Raw genomic sequence first — 12,131 nt, 5'->3', positions numbered from 1 at the left:
TTATACCCTTCCTTACTTTAATATACAGTGGCTCTCAAAAGTATTCACTCCCTTTGGACTTTTCCACATTTTATTTTGTTACAGCATGGAATCGAAATAGATTTAATTAGGAGTTTTTGCCACTGCTCAAAACAAAAAAGTCCATAAAGTCAAAGTGAAAAATAAAATCTACAAATTGTTCTAAATTAATTAAAAACATAAAACATAAAATAATTGATTACATAAGTATTCACCCCCTTGAGTCAGTATTTGGTAGAGGCGCCTTTGTCAGCAATTACAGCCATTAGTCTATTTGGATAAGTCTCTACCAGCTTTGCACATCTGGACACCGCATTCTTCTTTGCAAAATTGCTCAAGCTCCGTCAAGTTGGATGGGGAACTTTGGTGAACAGCAATTTTCAACTCTTTCCACATATTCTCAATTAGATTGAGGTCCGGGCTTTGACATGTTGTAGCACAATAAAATGTGGAAAACAAAGGGATTATCCAGTGACACATACACACCTGCAGCACCTGTGCTTGGAGCAGTAAGAAAGGGATGAGAAATCTCAGACTTTAACTCCATTTCAGTTATTTATGTCTGCGTACATTTGCTCAATTTGTATTTCCCTCTAAACCGTGTTGCTCTTAATTTTTATTCTTTTATAGCTGCACTACCAGGAATACAAATCTCCATGTTTATTTAACCACATATGTAATGTATTTGTAATTCCTTGTCCTGATCTCTGAGTAGCCAGCATACAGGTGGAAGATTTTTAAGGCTGCTATTTATTTATTTTTACAGGCTCTCCGATCTCAACTCCTAGCCATTCCCCCCTGCCCCGCACCTTTACCTCAACACCAGTGCACATGAATCACAGCTCCTCCCTGATCAATAACCACTCTATCATTGTGGACAAGCCCGGGCAGATGATTGGTATGGCAATTTCAACAGTAGTTAAATAGCGACCCCTTCAGTCTCACACAATTATAGTATGAGCAAAATAAATCCTAAATCTTTAATGGTATTCTTACAGCCTTTTATCTCTATTGAGACTATTATTACATTAACTGTAGAAAGACATCCCATAGGTATAAATAAGTATGTATTCTACTTTGATCAGATCCTCCAGTATCAGTCTGTGATAGGTATTTATTAAAAGAGAAACCGCTGAAAGTATGTGGTTGACTTTTGAGAGTAACAGATTAGACTGACCATTTGTTTAATACTGAAATGTTATAAAACTACACCTCTTCATCTTCATTGGCAGAACAACTTGGGAGATATTTGTTCTTCTTCACACTGAATACTGTACCAGTCTTGGCAGTTATAATATGTGGGAAAATGGCCAAGATATTTTGGGGGTGAGGTAAAAGAGCAACAAAAGCCCCACGCCCAATTGCTCTGTACTAAGGTTGCTGTTCCAGTACTTAGCAAAAAGACAACCCAGTAACCTCATGGTAAGGTTATGAAAAGGTTATGACTAAAAGTCACACATTACACATTGACTTGCAGTTTTAAAACAGTTGAAGACCTAGGGGCTTAACTGTCTTCTGACAAAATTAATTCACAGTTTGAATGTTTTTTTTTTTTTAACCAGGAAGTCCAACTGGCAAACAGACAAGTATTTCTCAAGCCTTCCAAGGAGCCAAATCACCAGAACCAAAGATCCACGGAAGCAGTTTTATATCCTCTGCTGTGAAGATAGGTCTCCCTTCCCAACCATAAGGGACTTCTTTCAGTACATGGCCAGGGTTTGTATCACCATTATTCTGTGATTAGTTTTGTGTTCGCAGCTGTTACATTATATTTGGACACCACTAGAGACAACAAATGTTTATATTTCATGTAGTTATGAAGTGCCTTGCATCTTCTCAAGAATTGTGTTGAAAATGTTTCTTGCAGTGTTTTACAAAACCATTTGCCAGAAACATTAATAGTGCATGAGGAGAAATTATGAAGAAAGTTAAATTGTTCATTACATTTAATTACATTTAAAGACAGTTATGTATACAGATTCGGGTGGTTTAATCTGACATTCGGGCAGAAAATGTATATTTTATATTTCTGTTACCAACAAAAGGACCAAGATCCTGGGCAGGTTGTCAATCATTGCCAAAGAACCTGATATCGGTGCAAAATGACAAGGGAGTGGGTGGAGGGCCTGAGCTTAGACTGACGCTCAATTTCAGACTGAAATTTGTTATTTGTTTTGATAAAGCTGTCCTCTAATCTTAAACCTTCCTCTCTTTTCTAAAGGCTCGGATAATAAAAGGAGAGCTAATACACTGCTTTAGCATCTTGGCAGAATTGTTAAATTTATATACATGTCTGTGTAAAATTGAGTACACTCTCCTTGTTGCATAGTTTTATAGTGTTTTTTTTTTTTTTTTTAAAAAAGAATGTCTCAAGGGTGCTATACTGATTAGTGATGTGTTCTGCTGAATATATTTTGTCTGTAAATAATTTAAACGTGTAAAGCTAGACAGTAATGTTTACCTTTCATTATAGGAAGAATCTATAGGGAGCCAGGGCAAGGTGCAGAGCCCCAAGCCTGTCTGTGGCGGTCTCGGTGCCTTCACAAAGGTAAGCCCAACTATATCAGAACTGTGGGTTTCCTGTGGAGTACTTATCAACTCAACTACAGAAATAGATTGGGTGGGTTATTTTTGTTTCATGTTATGTCAGGTACATTTTTTAAAAGATTACAATAGAACCTCAAAATTACAAATTGATCGGTCAGCCGAACACACTGTTTGAAAATAGAGCTTGTGGCAATTGTAAAAACATGAAGATCAGATTCCAGGTATTTTAGTCCTCCTCGCTCCTTGCTTTATTTTTATTTTGTTATTATTGAGCATCCCTGTAGGATGCCACCATTTTGTACTTCAGCTGCTAATATCTCATAAACTATTTCATATGCTGACTTTTTATTATCAGTGCAATGAAAACTACTTGTTTGACCTTTTACCTTAGATGGGTGCCGTAATACAGATGCCTTTTTTTTTCTAAATGATAAAGACCAGAAGCTTTGAGGTATCAGAGACCTTGTTAGTGACTTCATATTTTCTTATTTAAACCAGAGCTTTGTAAAATATCTGAAGTTTGGTCAAGAAAGACTTGGTCAAACCAAAATTAAGTCAGAACTTACAGTACCATAAATTAGGCAGGGGCTCCAAGGTTGCTTAGGTGTTTTGATTGACTGAGTGATCCTAAGGATTTATCATTTTAAATAGAACTAGATGAACCTGTAACTAAAATGAACTATGAGGCTCAACCTACCCGAATATTCTTAAATAGATATTATTTCATTAATAATTCTTGGAAAGTTCCTTACTTATACTAATTCAACATGTCAGCAAGATTAGGTAACTGCTGGAATTGTTCTTGAAGGATAAAGAATAGTTGGGTTGGAAATTGTTCTTATATAAATCATATGTAACTTTATATAGTATGTAACAGGGTAATTAAAAAAAAAAAAGTTTGTAATTATATTATGACACAAATGGATTTAAAGTACACAAGACAAATGTTTTGTCTTTCTTTTTGAAGCTTCGCTTGTGACGATTAGGCCCATTAAAAAAAAACAAAAAAAACAAAAAAAAACAGTTACCCAAATGCAGCCTCATTCCATCAGTCTTACAAACTTGTTTGAAGGTTTTTTTTTTAATATTTTGCAGCATCAGTGTGAACAATGTCCCCCACTCATTTGTTTTGATGCACACTGTGTTCTTCAGGGAATTTGCCTAACAGTAAGCATAGTAGCTTCAGGGTTTGCCTTTACAGTTCTGCCCTAGTTTTTCTATTTCAGCCGAGGTTGATTAGCAGCAGATGGTTATTAAATATAATACAATGGGTCCATATTGCTCAGGAAGTAAAGGAGTATTAGGCAGAAGTTGATGATACTGTGTAATTAGAGGTAAGACATAGTTTTGAAAGTCTTGTTTGGCACATCTTTCACAACAACAGTATAGTATGCTAGGTCCTCCTTTTTATCTTGTAATTTGTACATGCATTTTTAGTTCAACACATTTTTCCTTTAAACCACACAGCACATTTTTTTTAAAAGCACTGCATGAGTAGCTGTATGCATTGCCTGTCTGCAAGGTCTTTAAGCAGGACAATTTACATCATGTATTCTGTGAGTAATACTTCAAGAATTCCAAAACTGTTGCATTTGATTTTTCTTGTGAAAGAGAAATATCCTCATATTATTGATAAATTGATTACTAAAGGCGACAGCATGATCAGTTTTCATTTGGGGGCATTTTGTACAGTTATTAAAGATCCATTATAATTTAGATTAAGAATAATTATAAAAATATTATAAATATAAATATAAAGCCACTGTATTCAAATCTCACAGCTGTAGGGGCTCTGAAATGGAGGTCAAACCAACTAATTTTGCCTAGTTTAACATCCTCTCGAATTCTGCTGGTGGGATACAGATTGTATTGTGAGAAGACTAGTGGCAGCGCGCAATAACAAATATAGGAAAAATATGTGTAGTTAAGGTAAATACAGCTATGGCCAAAGGTTTTGTATCACCTTGAATTTTAGAAATGAGACAAAAAAATAAAATAAAAAAACTATATGAACATGATTTAGATCTTTTATTTAACATCGTGTAATCAACAAAACTACAAAATTATATCAATGCTATAATAGTAGTTCAGTATTTTATGTTAGATTTTGAAATGTCACATCAATTTGTGTCAGTTTTTCATTAAGTATATGGAAAACTACAAAGTGGTATGTAATTCAGTAAGTTAACGTAACATTATTCAGCAGGTTTCATTCGACATTATGAAGCAAAATTAGTTCATCCTATAGGGTGATGCAAAACTTTTGGCCATAGCTGTACATAAGATTTCCCCTTTTAAGCACAGGGCTGTAAGTAGTTTAATGTAATTAAATATGCAGCATAAAATGCTCTATGTTCACAATACACATGTGTGATCAGCTCAAACATCAGGTAATTTTAACCTAACAGATAGGGATGCTTAGCACAAGCAAAATTAGCTGTTACAAAAACATTGAAATCATTGCATTAAATATTAAATTGTCCCAGTTTGTGATTGAATCACATTTGCAGTTGAAGACATCATTCACTATTACCAGAGAGAGTCTGACGAAGAGCAACCAGACTAATCTCAGGTCTTAAAGAAATAAGCCGTGACTGCGGAATGAGTTACCTGCAGTAGTCATGTTGTTGATGCTGAATCCCTGTGATTCCTTACGACCCGAGCTGACAACGTTATGAGATCAATCAGCTACTAGGAACTGGACAGGTGTAGGTTGGCAGAATGGCCTACGCTTGTTTGTACATTTTCATATGTTCACATGTAACACTTGTGGAGCGAGCCAGTGCTGCTTTTTTAACTTGTGTACATTTAATGAGGGGACCAAGAAACAATGTTTCTGTACAGTAATGTCAAATGGTTGTTGGTGTGTCACTGTAGCATTTACTAATTTATCTTCCTAAACCAGGTCATTATAAAGCAGGAACCTGGAGAGGCACCTCAGCAGCAGCTGATGGTTTCCATGGCAACCTCACAGCAGACTGCCCAGCAGTTTGTCACAGTGAAGGACGGCCACATGATTGCTCTGTTGCCCCAGAAACAAACTAGCGCTGTAGGAACCGGGACCACACAGAGCAAGGTATGGACACACCAATACAAACACTACACTGCACTACACTACACTGCTCACCTTTTATAATGCCATAGCATAGCTGGGAACCATAGTTATGAGATCTGTGTTATTTGTGTTCTGCCTTGTCGAATTAACTGTTTCTGCAGTATAAAGGGCGCCTTTTTAAAGGTGGTGCACTGTAGTTTAATTACTTACTTTTTTTTCTTTTTAGAACAATGCAAAAGCAGATATACAGCTATGGCCAAACGTTTTTCATCACCCAATAGAATTAACAAATTTTGCTTCATAAAGTTGAATTAAACTTGCTGAATACTTTTATGTTAACATACTGAAGTACATTCCGCTTTGTAGTTTTCCATATACTTAACGTACAACTGCAAAACAGTTGAAAAATGTGACATTTCGAAATCTAACATGAAATACTGTATACTATTGTGGCTTCCGATACATTTTTGCAATATCATTTTGTACTTTCTTTGATTACATGATGTTAAATAAAATAGCGAAATTATGTTAATAATAGTTTTTTTTTTTTTTTTTATTATGTCTCAATCCTTAAATTCTAGGTGGTGCAACACTTTTGACCATAGCTGTAATTTCATCCTCTTATACATGAATTTATAACAAATTATTTTGCTGAAATTCAGTCAATGAACTACCACCCCATCCTTCACCCTGTCACTTTCTACACTGCGCTTCTATGAAGCATATTTCTAGTTTTAATGGGACTATAAGGTTTTGTTTCAGTCTCCACCAGAGGGCAGTAGACGTAAAGAGGGTAGGGGTAGGGTCTGTTCAATTGACAGATGCAGAATGCAAACCTCAATTAGACCTTTCATGACGTCATACATACTATTTCAGGAATACACTAAAGAGACTCACTTGCACTGTCAGTTGTTTATTATGCAAAAATGCTTCCAACCTGCTTCCAACTAGATAATTATTAATACCAGCTCACATAAGAAAACAAAAAAAAAAAAAACTGAAGATGTTTTCTGTTTTAGCAGCAGAGAAAGTACATTTAATTTGTACAGAAAGCTGATCTTAAACATTTGTGCAACGCTGGTAACCAACTGGATTGTAGAGCGCAGATTGAACCAATCACAAAAATGCTGTACAAAGTGGCCGTTGTACATTGCGGTTCAGTGAACCACTTGCTCTGTTCGCAGGTTGTGGGGATTTCTATGGGCTCTACCTTGCAGTCAGCCATCAAACAGGCTAGCGGTGGTCAGATCCTTGTAGCCAAACCCAGCACTGCGGCCAACAAGGTGATCGGGCAGAAACAGGTGATCGCACAAGGAGTGGCCAAGGCTACAGTGAGTGCAGCAAGCACAACAGTGATGGCCCAGTCAGTGCACACTGTCACCAAGGCCCAGATTTCCACCTCAGGGGGCCCCAAGACTGGATCGCAAGGCTCAGGTAACATATCATTACAATGTATATACCTATATATTGTTTAGTAATTGTTTGTTTGTTTTGTTGTTAAACCAGGTATTGAGATTGCAGCCTCATTTGGGACACATCTAATATGCTGATTTCCTTGAAAACCGAAGCGAATAGGTCCCCTAAATGAATATTGGTTGTTTATATGTTATGTTATGGTATTGTACTGACCACTAAAATAGGGAAAGGAACATCACTAGCCCCCTTCCTCCCTGAAGTGCCCTATTTTCTATCTCTTCTGCCCCCCTGCCCTAATCTGATTTTAGCAACCATGGAACCATTCAACCTCATACTGTAACATCTGGGGAGTCTGCACAATAGATGCCACCTCTCATTTTCAAGGGGTAATACATCTGGAATTGATATCCGTATTGAACTTCATGGAGTCTTTGCTTATATTAAATCAAATGATTAATGTTCTGTTTTTAAAGCACAGACAATATGAAAAAGCTGGGGTAATTCTGGTGGTTCATACAGCATTGTGTGTTGTGCTTCTAATTCATAAAAGCAGGCTTGTTGGTAATACAAAGCACAGTTGATGTCACATGAATCAGGTAGTTTAAATATGGAGTGGCTGAATGATCTTTTGTCCGTATAGTCTTGACAGTCTTCTCTTGTTTTGGGATTTGATATAAGATGAGGAGATCTCTACTTGCTTTTTTCTAACAGCTCTGTACATGAAGTTGCTGATTGAAGGCATTGACAGTGTGCTCGGTTCGTGTATGTGATATACCTGGTTTTGGGGCTATGGAAGTGGCTAGTGGGTCTCTCTATATTAATGTTGTTGTTTAGGATTATTGGTTTAGTACAAAAATATAAAACCACATTGATGTTGCAGTTTACCAGGTCAGTGTTGGGGAAGTTACTTTAAAAAAGTAATCTGTTACAGTTATAAGTTACTGGGATACATTTGTACCTAGTTACAGTATTTTATTGCTTTGAAAAAAAAAATTAACTGGTTACAGTTAAACATAGTTACTTTTCAGGCCCAGTTTACATTTTACAGGTTTGGTGAGGCTGCAGCTGGAAATACTCTTTGAAGATCCAGCTATTGAACTCACTCGTCCCTCCTCTGATGCTATTTCTAGTAAGATGATAAAAATTCAATGTTTTCAATTAGCCGTAGTCCTTTTATGAAAAAAAGATACTATGTTGCTTTTTCATTTAAAATGTAATGCATTACCACATTTTAGTGGCCTATCTGAAAAAGGAACTATTACAGTTATAAGTTACTTAAAAAGTATTCAGATTAAAGTAGTATTACATTTAATTAGTTACTTTACGGTGGATTGCATGATACCGATGGCTTACATTTTGTATCTATATCTGTAGTGGGGTGGGTGTGTTAGAAACATACCCAACGTACAGCTCTGTACAGTAATAAGGTTGCTACTGTTCAGATAATTAACTTGCTTCTGATTCGTAATTATTGTTGTTAGAGATTGTGACACAGAAAGATTGGCACCGGATAAGCATTATCAAGTTCACCATTTTGCCAGGCTTGATAAATGGGTGCTATTGGAGGTCATCCAGTCACAATGTAGCTTGAGCATTTTGGTCTGCAGCCCTTGGGGGTGAAAGGGCTTTTTGAGGTCTTGGCTAGTAGCCATGTTATGTAAGAACAGTGAGAAGATCCGACCAGTTTCCTCACTAATGAGTGCTCTCTCCAATATACCCCGGATTGCCTTTTTCATGCCGGTACAGTGATATAACCATGGCAGTGCCCTCGAGCAGATTAAATCCTTATTTATTTTTTAGTCAAATGGTGATATGAATAACGTTGGTTGAAGAGGCACTGGTTTCAAAGCATGACATTATGGATATTGTCAGGATACTGATTACTTGCCTCTAAAAGTGTGCACAGTGATTTGGATGCCAGTTTCCCTTCAAACAAGAACCCCATTTTAGTGATCTGTCTCTCTCTCAATTTGTCCTTGTTTAACTTTAGTAAACTTTTATAAGGGTAGTACATCCATCTGGTCCTTGGCTTGTTTTCAGGCAGCACGGAAAAGCATCCGTATTAATAGAAGTCCAGCAGCACTGTGATAATCCAGAGCATCTTAGTAACAGGGCAGAGACCCCCAGAACTCACATACAGATTAGCATCTGATGGAAGTGACATTATATCAAGAGTCCTGGGCTTGAACCCAACAAGAAACCTGGAAGATGAGGGCCTTCATATACTACGTACTTCATACACTTTGAAAAGAACCCTGCTTGCCAAAGCTGATCAGTAGCCCAGTGCAGTGGTTGTGTTTCTGTGATCTCTGCTGTGAACTGAAGTTGTTTCTCATTGCCCTTGAACAGATGTGTCTCTCTGGGAGGTACAGATAATACTGAAGCATATCTAAATGCTTTTTTGTATTTTCCCCAGCCGGATATGTATATCCCTTGCTACAGGGATTTTGTGGAGGCGGACTCTGCCGTCTGGTAGATAACCGCGACTGGAGTTATGCGTCCCGAGCCTAACGCGACGGCGCTAACGATATTCAAGGTCATCTGCCACATGGTAGAGCATGCATCGAGAGGGCTCTATCGCTATTATAAAACTATTTATTTATTTTCTCTTTAAAAAAAAAAAAAAAATAATAAAACCTCTACTTACCTTGAACTTCTGAGATTTCGCCAGGTAACATTCCGCTGAGGAAAATAGTCCCTAACGTAATTAGAATATTTATTTATTTATTGGGGTTTTACTCTTTCTTATTATAATTTATCTGGACATGTACAATTGTTGAATAGTCTGTGTAGTGTTGAGTCGGACTCGAAACTTGTTGTTGGAGGCGGGTCGTCATTCAAGCAGGGATGGAGTAGATTGGCTGGTGTGGAAAGAACTGAAACAGGGTTGGCAGTTTGACTGGCTGGTTTTGAGGGAGGGTGTTGTTTGGTTCCAGCATATGACAGAATTGTGGACCAGTCATGTCTTTCTTATTGGTTTGCTGTCCAGTAGCTGCGAATTGAGCCTTCATTATAGTGTCCTGTCACAGACATGATTTCATTTGTCTCTAGACCAGCGTCAGAAAGTATGTTGAAGTAGCTTTTTATGTTATCAGATTAGTTGTAGATTAGAATGTTAAGGGAAAAAGCTGGTATTTATACACGGATTGATTAAAATGTAATTCACAGTTAAGCACTTCAAATTTCCAGCGGGCATCTATGCAAAATAGAAGCCCACTAGATCTGGAAGCTGATTGGCTGTTTGCACTCAATCATTTTCTAAATGAATTTACAGTACATGTTGTGGATGATTGTGATCTACTTTTTTCATAATTATACTGATACAGGTTACAGTGCAAGGGGATGCATCTTTGTAACACAAACTGTAAGCGCTTTTTAATAAAACAAAAAGCAAAGTACAGAATTTAGTAATTTAATAAATCATCTTTAAAAAAAAACTAGCAAACTTATTTAAATTCAAACTATTGGAACACTTCAATGTGTGTGCTTCCCACTGTTGGGATTTACAGATTTCTGAATGTTTGGTTAAATTTTGTGTTCTGAAAAATGTAAATCATTCTTGCAAGTTAAATAAATCACAGAACAAGATTTTGAAAAAAGATAAATAATTGCATTATGAAATATTGGGCTTCATTTTTGGGCATGACATGTTTAATTTATAATCTATGTATGTCAAAATTGTTTTTGTCTGTATTGAGATCAATATAAAAACAAGACAGAATGATTTATGATTGAAAATGATAAAGCATTAACAATATACCTTTTTTCCAATGGTGATATGTTTAAAATTTAAAACATGGCTCTCTCAATGCAGATTTCTAAAAACTGTCTGCCTGTGCCTTGCCTAACAAGTGCAAAACCCATTCTATGTTCTGTTGCTAGGCAAACATGGAGTGTTTCTAGATACTGTAGTGCCCCGGTTTATTATGGGATATCATGACTGCAGCTTCATGGTCCACATTTGTGCTCACAGGCGATGCTATGAAGTGTGCATTTTATTATTTTGACCTGCATGTGGACCTGCAGAACGCTTATTCAGTGGGAATTTTCAACACAGCTTAATACAGGGATGTTAAAAATCAGGCTCACTTCTAATGTTTTGTGTAAATCCTGGCTTTATCGATGGTTCAACGATGATAGACAGCACCACGGAAATACCACAGCTGGTAGACAAACAGCAAATGCACTCGCAGGTGCTCAAAGAAATAATAATGAAAACAGAAGGCGAAAAGAACAAGGGAAAATAAAACAGTAATAAAACTACAAATAAAAGGTGCTGCATTCGGCAGTGTTATCCCGGTCGCCGCTACCCGCACGACCCGGATCACCGTCCTATTCTTCGGCTATCTGGCCTGCTCTTTTACAATACGCCGGGGTCTGCCCAAGCGTTCCTCGCTCTCTCTTTCTCGGTGTGAATCTTTCTTTTCTCCCGGCTGATTCCCGGTCCTGAATCAAAGCTTCCTCACTCTTGGTGCGTCTAAGTGGGCAGACCTGAGGAAACAGCAGAGCGTTATTTTATAGGACCAACAATCACCCAAGACCCGCCTCTCAGCCATTCAGAGAGGGGGAAAGTCCACACACCCACTTTCCCACCTCCCCGTGTCACTGCCATGACTCACAGGCGGTTGTTGGTCGACTGCCGCCCTCTTCCTGCAGCCCGTGAACACGCCAGCAGAGTCAGTACAGATCTCTCCCTGTTACAAGTACATACACTGCTTCTGGGATTTAATGATTACGTCTTGGATTAGGACAAACCAGTGAAATAGAATTTGATTTAAAATAAACCTTTATTAATAAAAACAGTAGTGAGGGGAGGGCTAGTGTGGCTTGTCATTTTCAAATGATATATTCTTCTACTAGTATAATTGCACACATTTTATAAATGCAAAAAATATGGAAGATATTTGGTGTATTAGTGAGGCAACGTAAAACTGTTAGAGATCTGGGCACAGATTATATTTGATTTTGCAAAATAAGGTAGGATTTTGATGAGTTTATTTTGTTTAGAGAGATGGTTTGAATATTATTTTAGAATATACCAGAATATAAGTTTCCCAGCCAATCAGGGATATAGGAAATATTTCAATTGAACTGT

General features: G+C 37.3%; 1 pseudogene; it reads left to right on the top strand.

Annotated features, from left to right (window-relative positions):
* Positions 1-12,131, top strand: part of LOC121326576 — a 51,375-nt pseudogene that overhangs the window by 16,028 nt on the left and 23,216 nt on the right.

This window comes from Polyodon spathula, chromosome 14, assembly GCF_017654505.1.
Source record: "Polyodon spathula isolate WHYD16114869_AA chromosome 14, ASM1765450v1, whole genome shotgun sequence".
Taxonomy (NCBI): Eukaryota; Metazoa; Chordata; class Actinopteri; order Acipenseriformes; family Polyodontidae; genus Polyodon; species Polyodon spathula.
This window is presented reverse-complemented; position numbering and strand designations above follow the sequence as displayed.